General features: G+C 34.8%; 1 protein-coding gene across 8 annotated transcripts in view; it reads left to right on the top strand.

Annotated features, from left to right (window-relative positions):
• The window catches only part of EYA1 (EYA transcriptional coactivator and phosphatase 1), a 377,709-nt gene that overhangs the window by 191,840 nt on the left and 158,435 nt on the right, over nt 1–27,434 (top strand). The window contains exon 1 of one of the 8 annotated variants that reach the window (XM_072604860.1): nt 23,202–23,499. The exons of the other annotated variants lie outside the window; for them this stretch is intronic. The gene's annotated coding sequence lies outside the window, so the exon portion shown is untranslated. Of the gene's footprint in view, nt 1–23,201; nt 23,500–27,434 lie in introns of those variants that run through there. 8 annotated transcript variants of the gene reach the window in all.

The following is a 27,434-nucleotide window of genomic DNA, read 5'->3' as shown; positions in this document are numbered from 1 at the left end:
GTTGGATCTTAGCCCATCTTCTCTGTATAAAGTGTTTCTCTATAAGGGCTCAGAATCATCCTATTATCAGAAATACCCAAAACACTCAAAATGGCCTGAGTGAAAACACAGGTAATTTTAGTATTGAAATGTACATATATATACATTTATTTACATATATGTATATGTATCTATATATATACATAGGCAATCATTCAAACAACAGGAATTTTGTTGTAGTTGTGTCTTTTTTCATCATATCCTATTCTCCATGACCCCATTTGGCGTTTTCTTGGCAAACATACTCAAATGATTTGCCATTTCCTTCTCCAGTTCATTTCACAGAGAAGGAAACTGAGGCAAGCTGGGTAAGTGCCTGGCCCAGGATCACACAGTTAGTAAGCATCTGAGGCTCAATTTGAACTTGGATCCTCCTGACTCCAGGACCAGCACGCTATCCACTGCTCCACCTAGTTGCCCTAAGCATTTATTTAGCACCTGCTTTGTGCTGGGCACTCTACCCTGTACATAAGACACAAAATCAGAACTGACCGAGTGGCTAATCTTGGAGAGAAATCGCTGGTGTGTGTGTGTGTATGTGTGTGTGTGTGTGTGTGTGTGTGTGTGTGTGTGCGCATGTGTATGCGTGTGTGTTATTAGTAAATATAATGGCAGAACTCTTGCTTTTGAGATACCACAGCAATTATAACTCTGCAGGAAGGTGTTTCAGCAACAGTAATAGATAATATTATGCTGTAAGATACCATAACAATTATAACTTACTGAAAGATTTAGTTTCAGCAATAATAATGTTATATTGTAATGAATGTGAATTTAATATATAATAAGATTAACAAGAACTTACATTATTTTTTTCTTTAAAAAGAGCTGATTAAAAGCAGATCAGCTCCCTGCTAAAGGAGAACCAAAAAAATCTTGAAGAAATTGGCACCTTGAGAACTAGCCTAACTCAGCTGGCAAGGGAGGTGCAAGGGGCCAATGAGGAGAAGAATGCTTTCAAAAGCAGAATTAACCAAATGGAAAAGGAGATTCAAAAGCTCACTGAAGAAAATAGATCTTTCAAAACTGGAATGGTATGGATGGATGCTAAGGACTTTATGAGAAAGACAGATATCTCAGAACATACCGCGCAGATTCGAAAAATGGAAGATAATGTGAAATATCTTATTGGAAAAACAACTGACCTGGAAAATAGAATCAGGAGAGACAATGTAAAAATTCTGGGACTACCCGAAAACCATGATCAAAAGAAGAGCCTAGACATCATCTTCCATGAAATTATCAAGGAAAACTGCCCTGAGATTCTAGAACCAGAAGGCAAAATAAATATTCAAGGAATCTGCAGAACACCGCATGAAAGAGATCCAAAAAGAGAAACTCCTAGGAGCATTGTGGCCAAATTCCAGAATTCCCAGGTGAAAGAGAAAATATTGCAAGCAGCTAGAAAGAAACAATTCAAGTATTGTGGAAATACAATCAGGATAGCACAAGATCTGGCACCCTCTACATTGAGGGATAGAAGGGAATGGAATAGGATATTCCAGAAGTCAAAGGAACTAGGACTGAAGCCAAGAATCACCTACCCAGCAAAACTGAGTATAATACTTCAGGAGAAAAAATGGTCTTTCAATGAAATAGAGGACTTTCAAATTTTCCTGATGAAAAGACCAGAGCTGGAAAGAAAATTTGACTTTCTAACACAAGAATGAAGAGAACCATGAAAAGGTGAACAGCAAAGAGAAGTCATAAGGGACTTACTAAAGTTGAACTGTTTACATTCCTACATGGAAAGACAATATTTGTAATTCTTGAAACATTTCAGTATCTGGGTACTGGGTGGGAGTACACACACACACACATGCACACACGCACACATACATAGAGACAGAGTGCACAGAGTGAATTGAAGAGGATGGGATCATATCTTAAAAAAAAATGAAATCAAGCAGTGAGAGAGAAATATTGGGAGGAGAAAGGGAGAAGTTTTATGGGGCAAATTATCTCTCATAAAAGAGGCAAGCAAAAGACTTATTAGCGGTGGGATAAAGAGGGGAGGCAAGAGAAAAACACATCACATTCCACTAAAGGAAAGAATATAATGCACACTCATTTTGATAGGAAAACCTATCTCATAATACAGGAGAGTGGGGGACAGGGGCACAAGCAGGGTGGGGGGGAGGATGGAGGGGAGGGCATGGGGAGGAGAATGCAATATGAGGTCGACACTCATGGGGAGGGAAAGGACCATAAGAAAATAGAAGTAAAGGGGGACAGGATAGGATGGAGGGAAATATAGTTAGTCCTATACAACACAACTAGTATGGAAATCATTTGCAAAACTAAACAGATATGGCCTATATTGAATTGCCTGTCTTCCAAGGGGAAGGGGTGGAGAGGGAGGGAGCTAAAGAAGTCGGAACTCAAGGTGTTAGGATCAAATGTAATGTTCTTACCACTGGGAAATAAGAAATACAGGTTAAGGGGTCAAGAAAGCTATCTGGCCCTACAGGACAAAAGAGAAGACAGAGACAAGGGCAGGGAGGGAGGATAGAGGAGAGAGCAGATAGGTCACAGGGGCAATTAGAAAGCTCGGGTTTGGGGGGGGGAGGGGAGAAAAGGGGAGAAAATTTGTAACCCAAAATTGTGTGAAAATAAATGTTAAAAGTTAAATAAAAAAAAATAAAATAAAAAGAGCTGATTGACTCAACACCTCTTTCTGGAGCTTCTTACTGATCATTGGCAGATATGGTTTTATACCTTGGCAGGAAAGGGAAATGTCTTCTTGGTATGATTTGTTGATCACCTAAAAGACTCATAAAATGGTTAGTCTTAGGAAACATTGTGAATCAGTCCATCAACAAACACCTAATATGTGACTTCTCTGTGCCAGGCATCATGCTAGATACTGAGGTTACAAAAATAAAATGAAGTAGTTCCTGCCCTCAATGAGTTCACCCTCTGAAGAAGACAAAGTTTTCCCAGAGCACTCATCCGTTCCTCTATATACTTTTTTAGTACAAATAGCTAAACATAGTAACACTGAACAATAAATTCAATAGAATTTTAATGAAATTTTTTTAAAGAAAATAAACTTTCAAGGGAATTTTTAAAATCTTTTTCACTAGTCCTTAACTGTTTTAATAATGACCAATTTAACTCTCGTCTAGTTCCTAGAATTTGATTATAATTTTCACATTTAACATATTTCGTATAGAGAGAATACAAAACAAACTAGTCCTTTGTTGAGAATAGGCTTGGGTTTAGCTGCAATGTATGCAGAAACTCAGGTTTCAGAGCTAGACATGAATAATGGATATAACTCTCCCCAGATAAAAAAAAAATACCTTCACACACCCTGGTATTACCATATAATAGTAGTCTTACATTTTCACTTAAAATATTTTTGGAAGTACTTTCAAAAATTCCATGGGACATGGATTATTTTCTTATAGACAGGAAAGTAGTTTAGGAATCAAGAGACCTGGTTTTTCCACTTATTCACTTGGTGATTGTGTATTAAAGGGCAAAATTATATGAGATACTAAAATCCTCTTCATGGAACGATGGGAGAGTCCTCTGATTTGTTGGATTGGTGCCCGTTATATGGAATTAGGCATGTGCACTGTGGCTCTATAGGGGTAAGAGTCTCCACAGGGCTATAAGGGACATATGCTCTGTCCCTTTGCTAAAGAAAATGCATTACCGGAAATTATTCATTCATCTCTGTGGCTAGGACTTGCATCAGGAGAGAATAAAGGCCTGTTTACCCACTGCCTGAGCGACTGACCACCAACCAAGGAAGAGACACTCATAGTATTGGCTCTAAAAGGCGATTTTTACCTCTTTCTTCCTCAATTTTAAGATATCACTTTGAAGTCTGCCAATTCTCCCTTGAAATGATAGTATGGGGAAAAAAGAATATTTCTCTCTATTCTTTCTCCCTGGCAATAAATATGATGGCTGTTCACACATGGCAGCAGGAGTGTGTGTTTCCATTGGTGAGCCAGGCATGTCTCTCAAGTTCCTAGCTGCTTCTTCTTCAAGTTGCTTTTACTGAATGTTGGTGATTTAACAGAGAACCTTGGGAGAGACCTGAGAAGTTTGAAAAGTCTGAAGCCATTGAATCAAGTGCTAATTGCCCAATGGGTATTGCTATCTTCAACTACGTCCTTTTCAGGGAAGATCATTGCCAACAAGAGGATGTGCCACTCATGCCTGGAGGTCCAAAAGATGAGAACCTAAAGTGAGCTGGTCAAACAGCACAGATCCCTGGGGAAAATGAAATATCGGAATGAATCTGTTCAGTAGGTGCATAACATGTTTCGTGTTGTAAATGCTGAATTCCCAAGAAACAAACACACACACCCCACTCCACAAGGGAAGAATTAATATTGTTTGTGTCTCCTAAAAAGAGGCTACGATAACAGAGAAAAAGAGGCAGACTTCTGTCTCTTTTTAAATCTACTGTATAAACAGTTTTTCCAAGGTCAATATCCATTTATTTTTGACACAGCCCCTAGTCAAAAATCCTCTGTGTGTGTCTTGTAAGCAATAGATCAGGATAGATAGATTAGATAGATAGATAGATAGATAGATAGATAGATAGATAGATAGATAGATAGATGCATAATATGTCTATCCTCAATGAGTGTATATATATATATATATATATATATATATATATATATATATATATATATATATATATATATGTCTATCTTCGCATGTACTCAGTTCCAGGAGATAACATTCTAATCTTGCAGATCAGAACTTCCCTAATCTCCCCTGTTATATATTCAAATGGGTATTTAATCAGTCAGACAGTCAACAACATTTAAGTGTCTACCATGTGCCAAACACTCTAAATACTAGAGATACAAAAAAAATAAGTCCCAGGTCTCAGAGAACTTACATTCTAATGGAGGGACCTTATGGTCTATTCACATTTGCTTCTAACTTATCTCTCAGTGAACCAAGTGGCTAGTTCAGTTTTTATTTTTCACTAGTGCCAAGGTTCTATGATAGGCAAAGTGACTGAGTAGTTGTTTTCCATATAACTCTCCAGCCAAACAGGCACAAAAGAATAAAAGATCTGCCTCTGTAGTCTTTAAATTTGAATCCCCAAGATTAAGATAGAAAGACTACTCAATAACCCCCCCACACTCTCCCCACCCACCTGTAGTCTGCTTGATTCCATTTATCAGGCCCAAGCCACATAAACAAACTCACAGGTTTGTGTCTTAGGGTCTGACTAAAGCAACACCTTCCCAGACCTCCCATGACAGTGGGAACTTTTCATTCCCTGTAGAAGGCAGAAAATATTGATTTTTGTCCAGTCACATAAAGAAAGGGGAGTGAAATCTTCTGGAGGGACAGAAGCTATAATCAGAGGGCTGGCTAAAGAGAAAGAAGTTTTTATGTCCAAGGGAAAAGGAACTAGAAACACATTAAAGAACAGGCCCTCTTTTGAGGGATTACTTACTCTGGATAGGAAATTAGTCAGTTCTTAGGCCCTTGTCCCAAATTAGGCCCTTAGGCCACTTCCAAATAAGTGAAATGATAGTAGAAAAAAGCCTATTTATTTCCTCTGATATCTTGTTGATATGGGTGGGTATTCCCTCTGTCAGTACAGACTGTAATCTGTTCCTGCCTTCTCATCTTGTTTTGTTCCTGTCAATGTCCTCCCATAAAACTCTATGGAAATCCATCTGACATACTAGAGGTCTTCTTTTAAAACTTTGTAAATTCCAAGATAGTATTTGGGCATTCCATTGGTTATCCTTTGCTCTTGTTACATGAGAATCCCAGTTCCTATTCTAATCATACATGTCTTTTATACTATTTCTCCACAAAGTCCTATTCAGTGTCACATCTTGGTACAGATGTGATCTGTGCTTATAGAAGGGCATGGCAGAGAAACACAAGTTTGGAAAGCCTCTACTGAGTTGGAAAAGCTTTGAATAATTGACCTGGCAATAAACTGAATGAAACTTAGAATCAAGAAAAACTGAGTTCCAATCTAGCCTCAGACACTCACTAGCCATGTGGCCTTGGGGCAAGTCGCTTAACGTCTGTCGGCCTATTTCACCTTCTTCAAAATGATATATGATACCATGCCATAATAATAGCACCTACCTAACAGGATTGTTATAAGGATCAAGAGAGATAATAATTATGAAGTGCTTTGCAAATCTTTATAAATGTTAGCTATTATTATTCCTGCCTGAAAACCATCTCAGGAAAGCACAAAATTGATCACTAATAGAATACTATTAGGTGATACTACACAGGGATAAGATCCAGTGTGTGTGTGTGTGTGTGTGTGTGTGTGTGTGTGTGTGTGTGTGTGTGTGTGAGAGAGAGAGAGAGAGAGAGAGTACACACATATATACACATGTATACATATATGCACATATATGTGTGTATGTATCTCCCAATGCAGTGGTTTTTTTTCCATTGGACCCCATTGCTTCCTCCTAAAAGACCTTTAAAATTATTCAAAGATTTCAGTAAAACTATCTACACAGGAATCTTTGCTTAAATGTAAAATTAATATAGCCCAGAATTGAATCAGTCCATCAGTAGAAATATCTTAGGCAGACATTTCTGATGGATACAGAACTGACGAGGGGTGGGGTTGACTAGCCTTTTGGAAATTGTGCAAAGTTCCTAATGACTACAAGATTTTTCCTCAGACAACAGTTCATTTTATTTATATCACTTTATTCATCAGTATTTTTCCAGTGATGCTGTATGGTTGTGAGTTATGGAATAGCCTATTCTCCAAAGAGTTAAAGTTATGAGTCACTTAAAGGGCAATGTAAAAATAACGGTGGGCATGAGTTATATCATATTACAAACTAACAATTATTCAAAAATGGGGTAAGACAGAAGTGTCAAACTCTTGGCTGGTGTTTAGCCTGCAAAATTCTGGAGTGCTGCTTGAACCAGTTTAAAATATGCTTAAGAAATGTTGAACAAAATAAATAAAAATCTGATACAACATAGATAATATTAAATTGAGTTTTCTTTGTTAATATGTGGCCAAGGGTCAATTTCTATTTGCCTATGACATCACTGGTATAAGAGACGTAATCAAAGAAATGTATGACCATGAAAGAAAATGGACCTCTCATTCAGAGAGAGGAAGGGACAAATAATTGATAGAATGACAGAATTTACAGTTGAGAAGAATCTCATGGAGATCTAGTACAATCAAAATCCGAAAGCAAACTCCTGGACAATAATAACCAACATACTGTCATCTAGTTTCTGTTTGAAGATCTACAGTCAAGGGGAAATCAATATTTCTTGAAGTAGCCCATTCCCCTTGTGGACCATTCTTGTTGTTAATTTTTTTCCTGAGATCAAACTGAAAATTTGCTTTTTTTGAAGTTTGCAGTCATTGTTCCTGGATATGCCTTGTGGGTGAAGAAGAAAATCTATATTCAAACAGGAAAATCTCAATTTGATGTAATAGTCCTTTAAATGATGGAACACAAGCTATCACATCTTGCTTGAGTTTTTTCTAAGCTACACAGTTTTTGTTGTTCAGTCATGTCCAAATCTTTGAGACCCCATTTGGGATTTTCTTGGAAAAGATGCTGGAGTGGTTTGTCATTTTCTTCTCTTGCTCATTTTACAGATAAGGAAACTGAGGGTTAAGTGACTTGCTAAGGGTCACACAACTAGTAAGTGTCTGAGGTCAGATTTGAACTCAGGAAGATGAGTCCCCCTGACTACTGGCTTAACACTCTATCCACTGTGCCACTTAACTGACCCTAAATTTAACCAAGCCTTATTTGACTTGGAGTTTAGGCCCTTCACCATCTTGATTACTTTCCAGATTATCAACGTCCTTTTTAAATTGTGATGCCCATAAAAACCTCACAATCCAGTGCAGAAAGGCAGAGATTGTCAATGCATCCTTCTCAGATGATAATGCAATAAAAATTATATGTAATAAAAGGCCATGGAAAAATAAACCAAAAATTAATTGGAAACTAAATAATCTAATCCTAAAGAAGGAGCAAATTAAACAACAAATTACAGAAACAATCAACAACTTCATTCAAGAGAATGACATAATGAGACAACCTACCAAATCTTATAAGATACTGCAAAAGCAGTCCTTAGGAGAAGTTTTATATCTTTGATTGCCTCCATGAATAAAATAGAGAAAGAGGAGATCAATGACTTGGGCATGCAGCTGAAAAAGCTAGAAAAAGAACAAATTGAAAATATGCAAGTAAATACCACATTAGAAATACTGAAAACCAAAGGAGAGATTAATAAAATGGAAATGAAGAAAACTATTGAACTAATAAATAAATCTAATAGTTGGTTTTATGAAAAAACTAATAAATTTGATAAACTTTTGGTCAATTTGATTTAAAAAAAGAAAGAAGAAAACCAAATTCCCAATATCAAAATGAAAGGGGTGAACTCACCTCCAATGAGGAGGAAATTAAAACAATAATCAGAAATTACTTTGCCCAACTGTATGCCCATAAATTTGACAATCTCGATGAGATGGATGAATATTTTAAAAAATATAAATTGCCCAGATTAACAAAAGAGGAAGTTGGATACTTAAACAACTCCATCTCAGAAAAAGAAATTGAGCAAGCCATCAACGAACTCCCTAGGAAAAAATCTCCAGGGCCGAATGGATTTACAAGTGAATTCTATCAAACATTTAAAGAAGTTAATTCCAATCCTATATAGACTATTTGGGAAAACTGGGGAAGAAGGAGTCCTCTCAAATTCTTTTTATGATACAAATATGGTTTTGATACCTAAACCAGGAAGAGACAAAACAGAGAAAGAAAATTATAGACCAATTTTTCTAATGAATATAGATGCAAAAATTTTAAATAAGATTTTAGCAAAAAGAATACAGCAACTTATCACAAGAATAATACTTTACGATCAGGTAAGATTCATACCAGAAATGCAGGGCTGGTTCAATATTAGGAAAACTATTACCATTATTGATCATATCAACAACAAATCTAACAGAAACCACTTGATTATCTCAATAGATGCAGAAAAACCTTTTGACAAAATACAACACCCATTCCTATTAAAAACACTGGAGAACGCAGGAATAAAGGAAACTTTCTGTAAAATAATAAGCAGAATCTACCTAAAACCTTCAGCAAGCATTATATGCAGTGGAGATAAACTAGATGCATTTCCAATAAGATCAGGGGTGAAATAAGGATGTCCATTATCACCACTATTATTCAATATGGTACTAGACATGTTAGCTGTAGCAATAAGAGAAGAAAAAGAAATTGAAGGAATTAGAACAGGCAAAGAAGAAACTAAGTTATCACTCTTTCCAGATGATATGAGGATACAGCAACGACCACAGTGTGCAAGAGTTTTTTCTGGTAGACTTGGAACTTCATTACAATGCAAGGACTTAAAAAAATTCCCAATGGTTTTTTTAAGGCAAAATGCCTTCCACATCCAGAGAAGGAAGTGGAATTCAATTGCAGAATGTAGCAGATCATTTCCTTTTGTATTGTGTTTTGGTTTGTTATATGATTTCTCCCATTCATTCTAATTCTTCTACATAGCATGACTATAGTGAAAGTATATTTAATAGGAGTGTATGTGTAGAACTTATATAAAATTGTATGCCATCTCGGGGAGGGAAGGGGGAGGTAGGGGAAAACAATCTAAGTTATATGGTAGTGATTGTAGAACACTGAAAATAAATAAAATTGATAAAATAAAAAAAATAAATTGTGATGCCCAATTATTAACACACTCCTTAAGATATGGTCTAATCAGAGATTATCACCTTTTTTCCTAAAGCCTAAATTGCGTAGCTGTTTTAGCTGCCAGATCACACTGATGATTAGTATTGGACCTGTTATCCATGAAACACTGAGATCATTTTAGACAAAGTCTGCTATTTTTCTCTTATCCATGTGCAGTTGATATTCTGAACCAAAGTATAAGATTTTTAATTTATCCCTCTTAAATATCATGTTAGATGCTGCTCAATGAAAATTTTGTCTTGACCTTGTCATCCAGTTTGCTAACTCTTCCTTCCAGCTATATGTCATCTGCAAATTTGATGAGCGTACCATCTATGCCTTTATCCAAATCCTTAATAAAAATGTTTACAAGCACCAGGCTAGACACAGATCACTGAGTAACTCTACTGAAAACCACCTGGCAAGTTGACTTTGAATAATTAATAACTGCTCTTCAAATACAGTCATTCAACAAGTTCCAAATTGTCTAGTCCACATGTCTTCATCTTTTCTTCTAGAATAGCATGAGATCTTTTATTCAGTCCATTGCTAAATACTCAATAAACTCCATATTCATTATTCTCCTAATATGAAAGCTTGATCACCCTGTGGAAAAAAAGGAAATATTCTGTTATGTCCTACTCTTGATGAAACCGTTCTAGCTTTGTAATTACTGCTTCTTTTGCAAGATGTTCACTAAACACTTTGCTAATGATCTCTTCTAGAATTTTCACAGGAATTGCAGTCATACTAGCCTATTATTTGCAACTTCTTTTCTTCCAACCTCTTTTGAAAGAGGTTAAAATATTTTTCAATAATAAATTTCAAATTTTGACATTTGTCCTTCTTCAAACTTGTTTACCCTTTGCCTTTATCCCATGATCTTTCAAATATCACTGACGGGCTCAGCATGCACAAAGACCAATTCTTTCAGTGCTAAGGGATATAGTTCTTCCAGGCCAGGTGACTTGAATTCATCAAAGACAGTTAGATAATCTTTTACTGTCTCCTTACTTATCTTGGCCATTAACTTAATAGTAGATATTTTTATTCTGTCTTATGCAAATCATATTCCTTGGCAGAGAAAACAGACACAAATGACTTGACCAGCTCTGCCTTCTCTCTGTCAGGGTTAGTTATCATTCCATCCATCTCAAGCAGTGACCATCTGCCCTTTTAATCTTCATGGTTTTTCTCTAAATATAAGTGTAACTTCAGTGTTTAAATCCTCAGCTTCCCTTGCAGCCTCAGCCAATTCTGACCTGGAGCATTTTTGAGCTATTTTTATATGACTGCAATTCCCTTATATACATTCTCTGTTAAAGAGCCTTGCTTCCATTTTCTATACATATCTAAAAAAAAAAAAAAAACAACTGAGTTGATTGGTGAGTTCTCTGCACATCCACATTATTCTCCTTAGACAATGTTGATATTTTTTCCTCATGGGATTTTTTCCTCCTGTCTTTAGGATTTCATTCTTGAGTGTTTTCAATTTCTTCTGAATGGACTTCCCCTGCAGAATTTTAGTCCACGGGATCCCACCTCTGCTTTCTTTGAATCCTTTGAAATAGGCTTTCATAAAATGTTATGTGGACTATGTCCAACTTTTCCTCTTTTTTATCACAAAAAAAGAGAATGGTAGTGTATCCCAATGGTTTCCACCCCAGCAAGTATTTCTGACCCTATTAAATAATTAAATACAGTTGAGAATGTCCTTTTGTGGGGCCTCCATCTTTTAAAGAATGAAATTAGCATTAGCATTGAGTGGAGAAATTATTAACTACTCTGTTTTTGACAAAGAGATACTGCCTATAGATATTTAGATATTTGAATTACCCATCACTACTTTTCCATACCTCTATGCCAGACTTGTGATCTGTTTCCCAAATTTCTTATCTAGCTTGTCTTTGAGTTCAGGTGGTCATTCGTATATTCTGAAAACAAAACAATCCCTCTTTTTCGTTCTATTAACCTTTAGTCAAGTCAATAAGGATTAATTAAGTATTGACCGAGTGCCAGGCACTGTGCTAAGCTCTGGGAATAGAGATAGGAGCAGAGAGAAAGACAGCTCCTACCCTTATGGAAGATATTGTCTAGTGGAGGAGGATGACATGTAAAAGGAAGATTAATATGAATATGAATATAAATATAAAATATAAAAAGTGGGGAGAGGGAGAGGAAGAAAGGAAGAGATACTTGTGCCAAGACATTGTAGAAAAGTCCAGAGAGTCAGTAGTGTAGTCTGAAGTAAAATGAAGTTGTGGCTGACCTGGACATCCTCATTAAAATTCATTACCCAAACTCTTTATAATATAATATGCCATTAATGTAATATGCCATACTTCACCTCTCTGGCTTCTGGGGTCATTATATGAGTATACCTTCTCAATATACAATGCTCCACTGATATTCATGAAAAGTCAAGAAAAGTAAGAAAAAAGTCCCCCAGGCAATTATTTGTTCAACACAATGCCAGGCACATGGTCTGTTTCATTAATGATTTCACATTCAAATGGGGTAGAAAACATTCAAACACTTTTGTATGTATAAAATATATGCAGTGTAATTAAGAAGTAGTTTCAGAGAAAAAGCACCAGCAGTTGGGGTTAGAGGTGGGAATGCGAGCAAGAAAGGCTTCTTGTAAACCAGGAAATCAGCAAGCACAGGAAAGGAAGGAAGGCAATACAGACTTGGGGGACAGTCAATGAAAAAGCATGGAGAAGGAGATAGGCAAGGTACAGCATAAAGGTTTATGTTGCTAGGTCTTGGCATAAGTTGAGGAGATAAGAATGTAAGAACACGAGAAATAAAAGAAAGTACAAGTTTGTTAAAGACCTCTAATTCCAAACAACTGATTTGATATTGGATCCTGAAAGTACTAGAGAGTCACTGAAGTCTATTGAGCGGGGGGAGGGGTGACATAGTCACATCTGAAATTTAGGATAATCACTTTGGCACTTTGGTGGATGATGGGTGGGAGTGAAAAGATTAAAGATGTGAGGCAAGAAGACTCAAGAGCTAACTACTGCATAGTTTAGTTGTGAAGTAATGAGATCCTGAATCAGTGGAGTGATATGAATAGAAAGAAGGTAATACAAAACTGAGAGGTTGTGAAGGTCACAAGACTTGGGAAAAAGATTGGACATGTGGAGGGAGTTTGAGTTAGGAATCAAGACACTGAGATCCAAGTCTGAGTTATTGGGAGGCTTGCGTGTGGTTTGTCATTTGTTCTCAAAGAGGACCATGACATCAGGAAGATGATGATATGACTTGCAATTGAATTTAACTTGAGTGAGGGAGGGCTGGGCAAAGTTACCAGCTTCACTTTCTCCTCTGGAGCCATCCGGGTCCAGTGGCCAGATATGGGTCAGGATGACTGGAGATGACCCAGGATACAGTGAGAGACCTTTCTAAGCTAAACTCTTTCCAAGTTTTCACTTTGAGTGAGGCAATGCCCATTCAGGGAATAGGCTGGTTTAAGAAGCAAGTCAAGGGATAACCCCTTTAATAAAAAAAAAACAAAAAAAAGACCCTCATGGGTGCTGGTCAAAAGAGAAACAATTACTATTTACATTCATTATGAGGCCAAAAAAGTCCTGAGCAGTAACTGGGAAGTTGGAAAGAGAAGAAGGTTTAGGAGGAAAGAAAATAGGCTCTCTTTTGAACCCTTTAACTATAATACACATATGGAAAATTCAGTTTGAGATGTGAAAAAAGGCAGTTTGTGGTACAAGACTGGAGTTTGGGAAAGAAGTTAGGTCTTAATCTGAGAATCACACACATAGAAATGATCATTGAACCTATGAGAGTTTATGAGATCACCAAGTAACATAGTATAGAAAAAGAAGAGGAGAAGGCCCAGGACAGAGTTTGGTTTTAGTTAGTTGATATCATACAGAAGAAGACCTAGCAAAGGATACTGAGAAGGAATGGTTAAAAAGGAAGAACTAGGAGAAAGTGATCATGTGAAAACCTAGAGAAGTATCTAAAAGCGAATGATCAATAGTAGCAAATTGGGTTAGCTCCTTTGGAAGCTATATGAGAGGACTTTTATAAGCATCACACTAGATGAAAAGGCATGAATGGCTTCTTATATTCACCACTGAATTTAGCAGTCACATTGATGATACCACATACATTAATGTTTCTGTGGATTCCTCTACACCATGCGTTTTTAACCTCAAGTTGAATTTGGTTTTACAAATACACACACGCACAGTTTTAAAATATAATCAGTTTCCTTTTAAATAGTAATTAGTTTATTTAAATTTATTTATATTTTATATTATATTTTTTATTTTTATAAAAAATAACTTATTTCATTTAAAATATTTTTCAGAGAAAAGGTCCATAGACTTCACCAGACTGCAAGACCCTCTCTTATGCAATCTGTTATATTCCTTGAGGAGAAGAATATGAAAGGAAAGATTATATAGTATTAGGGAAGAATGATAAGATGAGGGTAGGAGAAACAGAGTATAAGGAACAATGATCTAAGGCTATGCCTTTCTTCTTTCTTCTATACCAAAATTTCTGGTGGTTTCCACTCCCTTATCTTTATTGATGTTTGATTCAGGAGAGGCAGTGCCTTTAAGGCCCAAAGTTGATCATATATGCATTTATATATGATGTTTAAGAAATGTTTTTGATCATGAAAAACTATGTAATCCTCCCAGGATAATAATTCTACTAACAAGACCAGTGATGTAGATTCTAAGGCCAAAAGATGAAAAGAGGCAACAAAATTAAGCAGAAAATAAAAGGAAGAATGATTTAGGAATATCAGAGATATAAGGTCAATTTCCATTAAGAATACCAAGATAATATGTGCTGCCATGCCATTCTCCCTGTGGCACTCAATGAAGAGTAATTTGATTAAATTGGTTTGAAGACTGGACTATTTATAGCCCTGTTTTCTGGAATAATTTTACTTACCAAATGTCTTAGTGTTTTTATCTCACAACATTTTTGTAAGAGGAGTTACTTTTCTCTACATCCACTTTGTAGATTCATTGTAGAAAGTTTAAGTAATTTAATAACCCAGGTCACTGAGCAAGTCTGTAAATGAACTAGAATTGGAATTAACTTGGAGTCAATAAATATTCAAATCAATGATCATTTATTAAACACCTACTATGTGCCATAGACTGTGCTAAGTCCTGTCTTGCTAGTGATTTAGTTGATTGAGCTGTACTCCTAGGCTAGAGGGGTGGAAAGCCATTATAAATAAAAGCAGTCAATTTAAAACCCAGATACACATATGCATAAAAGAAAAAAAGAAGGAAAGAAAAAAAGAGCGTAAATGATTTGGTTGTAGCATCTTTGTGTAACTTTTAGTTTAGCCTTCCCTTTTTCAACACTACTTTATTCATAGATTGGAATGGATGTCAATTTGAGGCATTCTATTTAAAGTTTTGAGACATTACTTTTAAAATTCTAGATGCTAAACTAGATTGAATCAATTTGGATGGTTACTATTTTAGTGGGATACATGGATGTATGTGTGCGTGTGTGTATACACAAATATGTATATATGTGTGTTATATGTACCTATATAAACAGCTAGGTGGCACACTGGATAGAGCACTGGGCTTAGAATCAGAAAGACTCATCTTCCTGAGTTCAAATCTAGCCTCAGATACTTATTAGTTGTGTGACCCTAGGCAAGTCATTTAACCTTGTTTGCCTCAGTTCCTCATCTACGAAATGAGCTGAAGAAGGAAATGTCAAACCACCCTAGTATCTTTGCCAAGAAAACCTCAAAATGGGGTTACAAAGACTCAGACATGACCGAAATGATCCTACAACAACAAAAACATATATGTTATAAAGGGAGCAAATTCACCACCTTTCAATTTGCCCAAAATATCATTATTGGATTTTTATGGAATTATTATATGATATGCAATAGATATTTCTAGATTCATTTCTTATGAATAAATATAAAATACCAGCCTTTAAAAATGCAGCATTTAAAAGAACAAAAACATGAGAATTTAACATGGCTCATATTTGTAGGCATGCCTTCTAATTTACTGATAAAAACCTTCCTTAAAATGCACTAGCAAAATAGTTATGAATCCCTGATAAAATTGTGATATATATATACACATATATAAATACACACACATACATACATATATATAAATACATCACATGTATCTATAAACATATACATAATATGTATGTATAATCTTTAGGAATATTACTTAGAATTTTCCAAAGCCAAGAGAAATATATGGATACATTAATGATTATATTTATAATTAAGAGCAGTATCAAAATCTTAATGTCTAAAAATTATATCTCCTTTCTTTAGACTCCCTATATAGGTACTATATCTTCTCTTTTTAGAAATGGACTTTCTAAACAGAGGCAATTCTTTGGCTTAAAGACTTAGCTTCTCTCTCTCTCCCTTTCTCTCTCCCTCTCTCTTCCACTCTCCTTCTCTTCCCACCCCCCACCTATATCTCACACCTCTCCTTGAAGCCAGTACTCATGGGGAAGATGTCTCTAACAGGGACAGGAAAGAAAGTGAACAGCTTTCCCATGAGGTTAGGCCTAATTGGGGCTTTATGGATCACTCAGCAGGAGTTCTCTTGATAATAGTGTCAATAGAATTCTCCTCTACCAACTGTCTGACCTCTCTATAAACTGTTTGTTTTTCCTTCCACCACACAAAATAGCTGTTTATATGCCATGCCAATGTTTATCAGATCCATATATTTAAGCTTGTTACGTATTCAAAGTATAATAAATCACAAAAACAGATTAAGTAACCTTAAATCCTTGACCTTATTTTATTTGCCACCTTTCAATTTGCCCAAAATACCATTACTGGATTTTCATAGAATTATTATATGACACATAATAGGGATTTTCAGATTCATTTCTTATGAATAAATATAAAGCAGCAGCCCTTAAAAATTCAGTATTCAGAAAAGCAAAAGCAATGAATTGTGCTGGGTTCATATTTACAGGCATGCTTTTAAATTTGCCAACAAAAACCTTCTTTAAAATGCACTAACAAAATAGTTATGAATCCCCAGGAAATGTGCTCCCTTTATTCAATCACTGACTGGCCTTGTAGCTAATTTATATAGAAATAAATATTAATTTTACTTCTTTCTAAACTCTTAGGTTAATTAATGATGAGGCAAGGTCTAGTTTAATATCATTATAATGCTTTTAGGTAGAAAATGTGCCCATTGAAACAATACACACCAAACCTTCATATTTTCTCCAATTTCAACCCCCTTTAAGGGACTAAAAACTTTAAGCTTTATTTACATTTGCTCTACCAAGATGTGCCCCCTTTAAGTATTTGCATAAACAAACTGAAGCTGTTGCTTTCATTAACATGTTAACACAGGGTCCCATTTCCTTACCTCACAGAATATTACTAAAGTAAAATCCAATGGCCAGAGGCAACTTGATCTCCTGCATGTATGATTCTAGATAAACTTTACAGTACAGAAAACCCTCCAGATTGTATACCTATTGACAGTGCTTAATAAAAACATCCCGAATAATGGTGCTCCTGGTTGTGTTTCCAATAGCGATGTGATTGCAGTGTACTGTGGATTAGGTTACCAGTCCTTTGAATTCTGACCTTCTGTCTAAAACAGCTTCAGAGGTTACTTTTGCCCGATTTGGGAGATTGCAAGGAAAACGGGAGGGGGGTTGTGCTGTTAATTCTGCTTGAAGGAAAAAATAGTTTTGGTCAGTTTGTTAAGGTTTCCACCATGGCAGTCATTTTGTAGCAACAAAAATAGCTTTCCACTTCTAAATAGTTCAATTATACCCTAAAATCTAGCATAGGACTTGTAGAGCTTTGCAAATGTAATTACTTCCTTGGTGAGCAAACGATGTGTTCGTGATGTAACTGCTATTAAAGATCAAAGCCAATCACTTCAGTTTAATTGAAATTAAAGAAAGCAATAGGGAAGCAGTTAGTTGATGGTACTATGAAACAAGTAATCCATGAAATTGCTCATTGTAAACTCAGACATTCACTTTCTCCTTTCCTTTACAAAATAGGAAATACTTATGAACTGCAGATATTTCTCTACTCTTGATCATCACAAGAAAAGTGATCTTGTCTGAGTAAATACTTCAAAATAAAGGATACTCATTTATGTTATATTCAGCTTAATCAAAGTTTGGGTTTTTTAAGGTATTTATAAACCAGCCTTCAAAATACGCTTAGGAACAACATTTCTTTAAATTGGAGCCAGTTAACACTCTACATTCTTTGAAAGTTCACAAAATTAAATATGTTAGCTACATAACTCCTATTTTTTTTTTGGATTTATTACATTTGCATGTGTCACCTTTCAAAAAGAGTGGTCCAATCCTTGACTCACCTAAGTTACATTAATGACCCAGTGCTCCATCTGCTGTTGAACAGTGACTTTAACAGTGTTATAAAAATGGGGGAATACAGCAATGTAAATATTTAGAAAAAAAATATTTTAAAGTAGCATACAAACAATAAGCTGTTCATTAGCATGCTTTGTTGAGATGTGCATTATTTCTGAAGAATTTTTTAAAATGTGAGCTGGGTTGTAATTCAAAACTGAGATTAAAAAAAAGTGAATTCCCAGCTCTTATTACATTTTGTGAGAGGTGCTGCCAAGATTGGTTTTGCCCATGCCAGAGGAAAAATGGTAGAAGAAAAGATACCCTCAGTCTGCTAGGCTGACTCATGTCAATATAAATCTAATATATTATGTATAGTGGACAAATTACCTCATTGCTGTGATCAAACTCAGCCCACGTGGACCAGTTTGATTGTAATCATTTAAAGAAAGGGAAGAAAAATAGGGTGTAGTTCTCCGTTGTTTGGGAGAATAAGTTAACTAAAATGGAAAATTGGTCATGTCATATACTTTGCTTAATGGAATGGAGAGGTTAAAAATGCTAACAACCCTTTTATTCTTCAGTTAAAAATTTGCTGCTCCACTATATTTTCCAGGAATAGATTTTTTAAAGTGTTCACAGTTTAGATTAACAATTAATTTTTTTAACTCCATAGATAACCATTATTGAATTTCTGAATTCATACTCCACAAACATTATTATATCTGACAATAAATGATGTGCTCATTAAAGTTTCAGGAAATGGACCGTATTTTCATATTGAGTTGTCATAAAAGCTCCAATATAATTTATCACAAGTCATTTTCCTTGGGAGTTTATAATTGTCTCCTTTCATTCACTGCTAAAAACTATTCATAGGAGAGGTGACTAAAAGAAAGTTAACTAAATACTGTTAGATAGTATGGTCAATTTCATATCATTCTTAAAATAAATTGTGGATGTTTTCCTTGGTAGAGTTTCAGCAGTAGCTACTGGGAGTTTAATTCAGGATCACAGTACTGGTTTGTAGATTTTGTGCCAGTGGAGAAAGAATAGGTCATGCAAGTGACCATGGAAGCTGCCAGGAAGCATGGCACAATCCTTGATGACTACATGAATTTTTCTACCAGCAGTTACCTAGAATACTCAGAAACATGTTGCCATGAAAGAAATCATGAGAAAGGGAAATGATAAATCTGTAATTGGAGTCTGATATTCTAATAATTTTGGAAAATTTTGTTATTAAAATGCTGGCTACTTCAAGAAACAATTGACATAACTTATTAATATGAAAGAAATAATGCCAGTCTTTGATTTACATGTTTTCTTTTACAAGAAAAACAACTTTTAGTCTCTATTTCACAGTATTTTTATTAGATGATACAATTTGATATACATTTATTCTCAGTGTCACATGCATTAAAGATTCTGATAGGCTAATGGGTTATTCCAACAAGTAACACAGTGAATATTTGATTCTGAAGTATTTAGTTGTAAGGTTAAATAGAAAATATACAAAAAAGTGCTAAAAATAAATGTTTTGGTGAAACATATCTATTGACCTTTATAAAGGATATTTTGGACCTGCCAAATCCATTTGGAGTGCTCATGTTGAGAATGAAAAAGATGCAGTATCTCTTAATCCTTAAATATTTCAGTTTGGTTGTTTTATGATGATTTATTTTGAGTTGAATTCTCTAATTGTAGAAAATGTGCAATTATAGTTTTAAATTTTTGCATGAAGTCTCCTAAAACTTTTTTCTTTTAGAATTTAAATGGAAATAATGACTTCTGCTATCTTTGTAATCACTACAGATTGGCTCTTTCTTTAATCTCGAAGCACTAAGAATGCCTGTCAAAATTTCAAACTCTACTCGAAGTAGCCATGTAGCTAGGCAACAGCTTGCTGTGTAAGATAAAACCTGTTTGGAGATGCAGTATAGGGAATAATATTGTGCCTTTTATGACATTCAAACATTATGTTAGAGTTTTATATTCAAAGTGTTTCACTTTAGCAACTAAAATGAATTTTTGAATGTAATATAATTGTTTTCATTGGGCAATAAGCATATAACTGATCTATAATCCTCTGTTCACAAGCATTTTAACACTAGATTGATGCAACAAATTAACATTCATTATTCTCTCTTACAATCACCTGCCTTTATTACCTGTATGTTGTCATTTAATTTTCAAAAGATTGCTTCCCTAAATTATGCTATTAACAAATAGGAAAGAATAGGTGATACTCATATGTTCCTTCACTGAGCAGTTAGAAAAATTGTGTGTTTATCATGAAATTCTAAGAAATAATCAAAGTGCAAGTATACAGTGAGCATCATGGACAGCAGGATATAATACACAACCTAATATACTGATGAATTGAGTGTGAATGGAGTTCTTTTGTACTAGTTTTCCTCCCTTCCTGCCTTCCTTCCTTCTATATTTCTTTCCTTCCTTTCTTTTCTCCTCCTTTCCTTCCCTCCCTCCCTCCCTCCTATGTCTGGCTTATTAGAAATGGCTACATTTAATTTAAAGTTATGAATAATAACTTCAAAAGATTCTACTTTGGCTGTACTGCAGATAGTGACCTCCATTTCTGTACTACAGATAGTATACTAGGCTGTAGCAAATTTCCCCTTCAGTGATGAAATGTGTGAATGTGAATATTGTGCTTTTGGTCCATATGACTTGAAGTTTTTATGTTTATAAATGCCAATCATTAGCCATGCCATCTTGCCAATTAATGGTCACTTTGAATGTATGATACTTTTCTTCATAATTGCATGCATAGGTTGCTTAAAGATAGCTCATTTGACTATATAAACACAAATAATTAAATTTTAATTTTAAAATATGCCATGTAATGAGGTAGACATAATTTAATCTAGTTGAATAATTTTCTTATTTATTTGTGACCTCCATTTCATATCACACCTGCTAATTATTATCTTAAGTGATTAGTGTTCCCTATATTTACCAACCATAAATTGTTATAAACTACCAAAAAATAAAATTTGAGATTTTGATGCTTAATTATGATTTTTGAATATTACGTGGTATGTAGTTCAAATCATAGCTCTTTATTGGAACAACTGATATGTTATACATATATAGGGTTGAATTTTTCATTCATCATCTCAATTTTAAAAGAGATGGTATTTTAAAAGTAGTCTTTGGAAACAATTATAATTTAAAAGCAATGTCCATTTTTATGCTTGATATTTAATACTAAATTTTATCTGGCATACTAGAACTCTCCATTCCATTCAGTGTTATATTTTATGAATAATCAACTTTCTTACAAATAATATCTGATATTTACAGCATAAGAAGCTGTTACAGGTGGTGTGATAATCCTGTGTCTGCTGGGGATATAGACAGGTCCAATAGAAACCAACTTATTTTGAACTGGCCTCCCATATGTGAGGAGAAGGGTATCCCAAGATTCCTTTCTTGTCTGTACTATATAAAATGAACTCTTAGGTGAGTTTGCAACTTGAGGCTGTATTACAGCTTTGCCAAAGCATTCTTTTTCTGAGGAATTTAGATTGGCATCCTTTCTGAAAAAAAAAAAGTTCATTGCTTGTATTTCATAAAAGAAGGTGTTTCTTGACTTGAAATAGTTGTCATTCATGCATAAGTTAAGTAAAGTAAGTGAAGAAATGCTGTACTAATTGATAACCTCAAAACCTAATGCAAACATTATATGATATACCAGTAGCAATTCAATTTTAACAAGTGCTTCTTTATAAATCATTACCATGTTGTTCTTTTTTTAAAAAGAGACTTTGTTTTTTGATAGAAAAAGTCTTGGCACACAGAAAAAGGTTTCATGTAATAATAAAAACAGTTGGAAAAAACACCTTAATATATAACAGAAAGGAATTTATAAGAATTCCATTTTATTTTTTATAATATAAAACATGATGAAAGAGGCAAAAACAGACATTTGTATTCAGACTTTGATCTAGAACTTGTGTAAAATATATAGTTAGATTATTTTATCAATGCTTTTAAATATTTGAATAAATACATTGCTGAAATAATTGACCTTTAACTTCAGAAGTTAACAGTGTAAAATGTAAAAAATATTCAGAAGCCAAAAATTTAGTTTTATATTTTATTATTAATCATAATATTCACTCAGATGGTATAGAGTTCCACAGGTTCTGTGTTTTGTTACAAAGTATCTCCAATAGCAAACTGCAAAGATCCTAACTAAGCTTTTCTTCTAACATGATTTTAAATTAGACTATTAAATGCCAAATCCCATTCATACACTTGCTTGCATAGAACTTTATGAAAAGATAATATTCTTGGAATGTTGGGAAATGTCTTCATTCCAACTTCCATTGGGTTCACCATAAAGGTAATGATTTGAGTTAGAATTTAGTTAATTTGTAAATTAGACCTTTTTTGTCTTCTGGCTTACTAGAAGTTAGCTAAAGGTCAATTTCCTTCAAAACCTGTTAATCAGGTAAACATTGAAGAAAGATTTGGAAGGCATTGGCTCTACTAGTTTCCAGGAGGGAGAACAAAAGCAAAAAAATCTTTGGAAAAGTGTTTAAAAAGCGGTTATACAGCAGCTCCCCAAATAAATCCATTGGTAGCTGCTGGTAGAACTGAGCGTGTGCTGACAGTGCTTCTACTCAGTAATTCTCACACAACTGTTTATCCAGATAGCATGAGGCTCATTCATTTACATAATAAATTTTTCTAAAGGAGCAAGATTGAGTCAGACAGAAGAGTGCTCATTTCAATTGTTACATTTAAACCAATAAGGTTAGGACAAGAGAATAGCTGTGGTTTGCGTTGCAAAAACAAAACCAAAAAAAAAAAAAAAGCCCTTGGGCTACATGGGCAGACCTACAAGACTGAGCAAACAAATAGAAGGGATGAAAATTCTGCTGTTTCTTTGTCTTAGGATCTTAGATATTATCTGCTGCTGTTTGGTGGGGGGGCAAGCCCAAGGCTCCAAGCTGTGACTCCACAGAACAGTGGGAGCTGATGGCTCAGGGGCTGGTGCTAGATACAAACTCTCTAGTACCACTTCCGACTTTAAGTCTTCCTGTTCAAGTCCACTGTGGTGGTTTTCTTCCTCGAGGAACCGTTTTCTCGCAGACACTCGGCAGTCAGAGCCTCCAGCAGCCAACTGGGAGCTTTGGCTTTGGCTGGGGTTTGCCCTCCAAAGACGCTGCCCTGCTGTTCTGGGGCTCCGCTGAGAACTTCTAAAATCCCCCTCACCGCCGTCAGCCCCAAACTCTACCTTCCCCTGGGATCTAACCATGCGCCGAGCGGAGATTTGTTAAACCGGAGGACGCGAAACGAGGACGGAGAAGTGGATGCCGCGGCCGGGAGCTCCGTAAGTACAGGCTGGCTGTGGATCGTGGAGCCTGCCCAAACTGCCTTGTGGGCACAGTCCCAGAGAGATAACAGGACAGATGGGATTGCGCTTCCCCCTCCCTCCCCGGGAAGGGTTTTCTTCGTCTTATTCAATGAAAAGCAATCCTTAGAACTGTCCAAATTTGGGGGCAATTTCTGTTACTTCGTTAATCCCGATGAGCCATCCTAAGTAGTCTAGTTATTAGACACCAACATGATTCTAATCATTAATGAGAGATCATCCCAAGGCATGTCAGTTAACATACTGCTGCATTCTATGTTCACACTGTAAACTTAAATAGAGACGTATTGGAAGCCTATTGTAATTTTTTGCAGATAGCATTTGGCACTTCTATTATGAATAGTCTCTCCAAGTAATGTTGCATAACGTAGAATGGAAAAGCATATTTATGCATGTCATTGCGTATATGCAATGGCAATGGGTGCTTTTTCATAGTCCCACTCAAAAACAATACCTGAACGTTAAGAAAAAGCTTAAATTTTAGAAGAAGAAAAGCAAAGAGAAGATAAGTTGGCAGCACATTTTGGAGAAGGGAAGTTGTATCCTTAATGTTTAAATTTCCTCCAAAGATAAAACGTGTGAATCCTCAAAAAGGAATTTTTCAGGCTGGGAAAATATGCGTTTGTACACATAAAATCTTTGACCTTAATTGGCATTTCATTTGACCTATCACTTTGAAATCAAGATGTTGATTTTTAAAAGATCATTTAACTTATTCCATATCCAAAGCTGATACAAAAATCACCAACTATTTATGAATGTATATTTCTTAGAATAAGTATTTTAAAATAGATTTCAGCATAACATTACATGAAATTCATTAAATTCAGACCTGTCACTGGATTTACTAGGTTATTTTTCTTCTTCATGTTTTGACACCTAAGTGAATGGCAAGGACAAAATAGGAAAAAGTTGGTCATAAGTCATAGCGTAATGGTCTTCAACTTCATCATTTTCAGATAAGCTTTAATTGATAATTATTTTATCAAGGCTTTTGCTTCATATTGTTCATTTTGGAAGCAACGTATGTATGAAAAACACCACTTCATACATTGTCAAATGCTTGGCAGTTGAGTACCTCAACAGCTAAGGCCCAGTGTACTCTGTGAAAGAACAGCCGTAGATTTTCAAACCTGAAAATACTTTGCGGTGACAGACAGAGAAGGCTAATTGAGCCACTGTTCAGCATTAGGTTGCCTGCCATTTAAGCATACAATTCCAAAGGAAAGGCCATTTTTATGTGTTTGATAGATATAATAAATGATTTCTTAGAGGAAAATTGCCCTTTGGAATTTTTTTTTTAAATCAGTGGTATTTTCTAAAAACCAGGATACATTGGAAGGGTAATATACTTGAAGAACAAATCAGTTTACATTTAAGTCAGATGTCAAAAGCATTTCATTCAAAGTTTACATAAATGTTGTCTGAGTCAACTAAACTTTGAAAGCTGTAGACTCTAGGTAGATCAATTATTTAATTATTCCTGTTTGCACAAGAATTCCATTTTAAAAATTTGCTTTGAACTATGTGATTAAGACCAATGTCTTGTTGGATGTAGAGAAATCCATAATTAATTCTACTTGAAAATATTTCATTTATAAGGATAAGAGAATAAAATCAACGAAATCTAAAGGACACAGACACAGATATGCTTTTGGATTTATTTTTGTTTTTTACACTACAGTTGCTGTGGTTGTAAGTATTGATTGAAGAGAAGTTTCACCAAGAAAAATAGGCTTCTTGAAAAGCAGGATTATTGTTAAGACAGGTTTTCCCTATGAAATAGTCTGATGAGAAAATAGCCATTGTCTTGCAGATTTGGTGGGGGTCTATGGTCGATCTGTGGTTGAACAAAACTGGCTTGCCTGCCAGCTCTATTTATTTGGATAAGCTTGGTACTTTCACTTTGAAAATTTCTTTTCAGTTAAAAAATGTTTTAAATTACAGTCATTTTATAAAAATTGCTTCTAGCAACCAAAAAACCTATGGAAAACCCATAATTTAGACAAGTACCTATGTTTTATTTGCTCTGTGCTGCTGAGATTTAGAATCCCTTACCATTTACAGTTTACTTTTCACAGAACATTATTAACTTTTTGGCTTCATAGATGATCTTCTGTCAGATGCTTTTGATTTGTAATTTAGCAAAGTATAATAAACAGTGCAAAAGTCATGAATTTTCCTCTGCATCCCTAGCTCTGTGGTAGGGAAAATGTGATAAAATGTGTACCTTAAGTCTTGTTTGATGATCTCTCAAAGCAAGTTTGCCTTCTGGAAATAATTTCTGGGGTTGAAGAGCATGGTATTAACAGATTTAATGTGGCTATTCAATGGATTGGTGAAGTACTCTGTGAGGTTTAACAAAATGAGAGAGACAAATTGAACATCAACAAAACTTACATCTGTGAAGAATTATAAATTTAATTAGAAAAAAGGCAAACTTAAAAGACCTCATTAACTAATCAGAAGTCAACGTTACCAGTTTGAGTTTCTTAAATGTAGAATTCTGTGACTTTCTTATCAATTTTATTTTGTCTTTTAGAAGTGCCTCTCAATAAGATATTTCTACTTTAGATAAAGAGGAAATTCTTTAAAATTAAGCATTTGAATTATGTATAACCATGTGAGATACATTGTAGGGAATGCATGTACAGAAATTATTTAAAACTCCAAATAAGGACACTACAGAGAATATGTTTTACCAATATACACAGAAGTGTACATTTGAATTAACTAGATGTCTCACTATATCTCTTCTGAAGTGCATTGAAATGTGGTGGATTTCTTTTCATTTCCCAAGGAAAATAACCTTAATCAATTTTGGAAGATATTATAACTTAGAATCTTTCCAAGTATAGCAACTTTTATTAAGCATAATACATCACAAGCGACAATCAATATCAATCAGAAATAGATATCCCTTTGGATGTCTTTAGAAGAGTATATTTTCCTTACTGTATTGGGCTACATATAAAAAACTAAAAGCATGTGAAGTGTAGCATTTTGTAAACTGTAACTAATTTTGCTCACATCTGTGTCTAATTGTTGTCTGCATTCGCATTCTTGAGAGTAGATTTATTTTTCCTGGACCACTATGTGGATTCAGCTGACCAGCCTAAGTGAGGATTAGTTGTTTTAAAGTTATTTTGATTAAAGAGTCATTTTTAAATACAGTAACACACAACACATGGTTTAAATAATCCTTGAGACACAAAGGAATATATCTGAAGTATACTTAATGAAATGAAGATCGTGGATGTGGACTTTCAGAAATCTTGGAGTGTAAAAAGTGCAGTACATGATAACTTGAACCAAGCTCAGCGGAAATAAGATGTGGCCTTGAAAACACCTTTACGTTTGGGGTTTTTTAAAGGAAAGTGTTAGATTCATTTGTGCTCAGATTAAAATTTCCTTTGTAATTAGCAGTATCTTGTTTTGAAATTGAAATTCTACAAGTTAAACATCAAATATAAAATATAATCATTTAAAATTATATAATAGCAAAATTATTACAATGATAGGTAGCAAATATAAAAATAGAAGTATCAATAAAAAGAATTTTTTGTAATGAAATAGTCTAGTCTAAATAAGCTCCTACATAACTAAACCAAGATCACTTTAAAAACAGTTATTTCTCACCTACAATATATTCCAGATATATAAAAATAAGAATAGGAAAATATATCCTTGAGGCATATTGCTGCACTTTCCAATCATTTTATCTTGACTTAAAGCATTTTTTTAAAAAAGACTTTTAATTTCTAAAAACTTGTCTCTGCTTCCCCAAACTAACTTAGTTTATTTGAATATTTTAAAATTTAGATTCTCATCTAATCTTTTATTTTTAAGTAAGGTTTTTCCTACATACACATAATGGAAATTCATACATTGAA

Source organism: Notamacropus eugenii, chromosome 4 (genome assembly GCF_028372415.1).
Source record: "Notamacropus eugenii isolate mMacEug1 chromosome 4, mMacEug1.pri_v2, whole genome shotgun sequence".
NCBI lineage: Eukaryota > Metazoa > Chordata > Mammalia > Diprotodontia > Macropodidae > Notamacropus > Notamacropus eugenii.
Note: the sequence above shows the minus strand (reverse complement) of the source record. Positions and strands in the feature narration are given on the sequence as shown.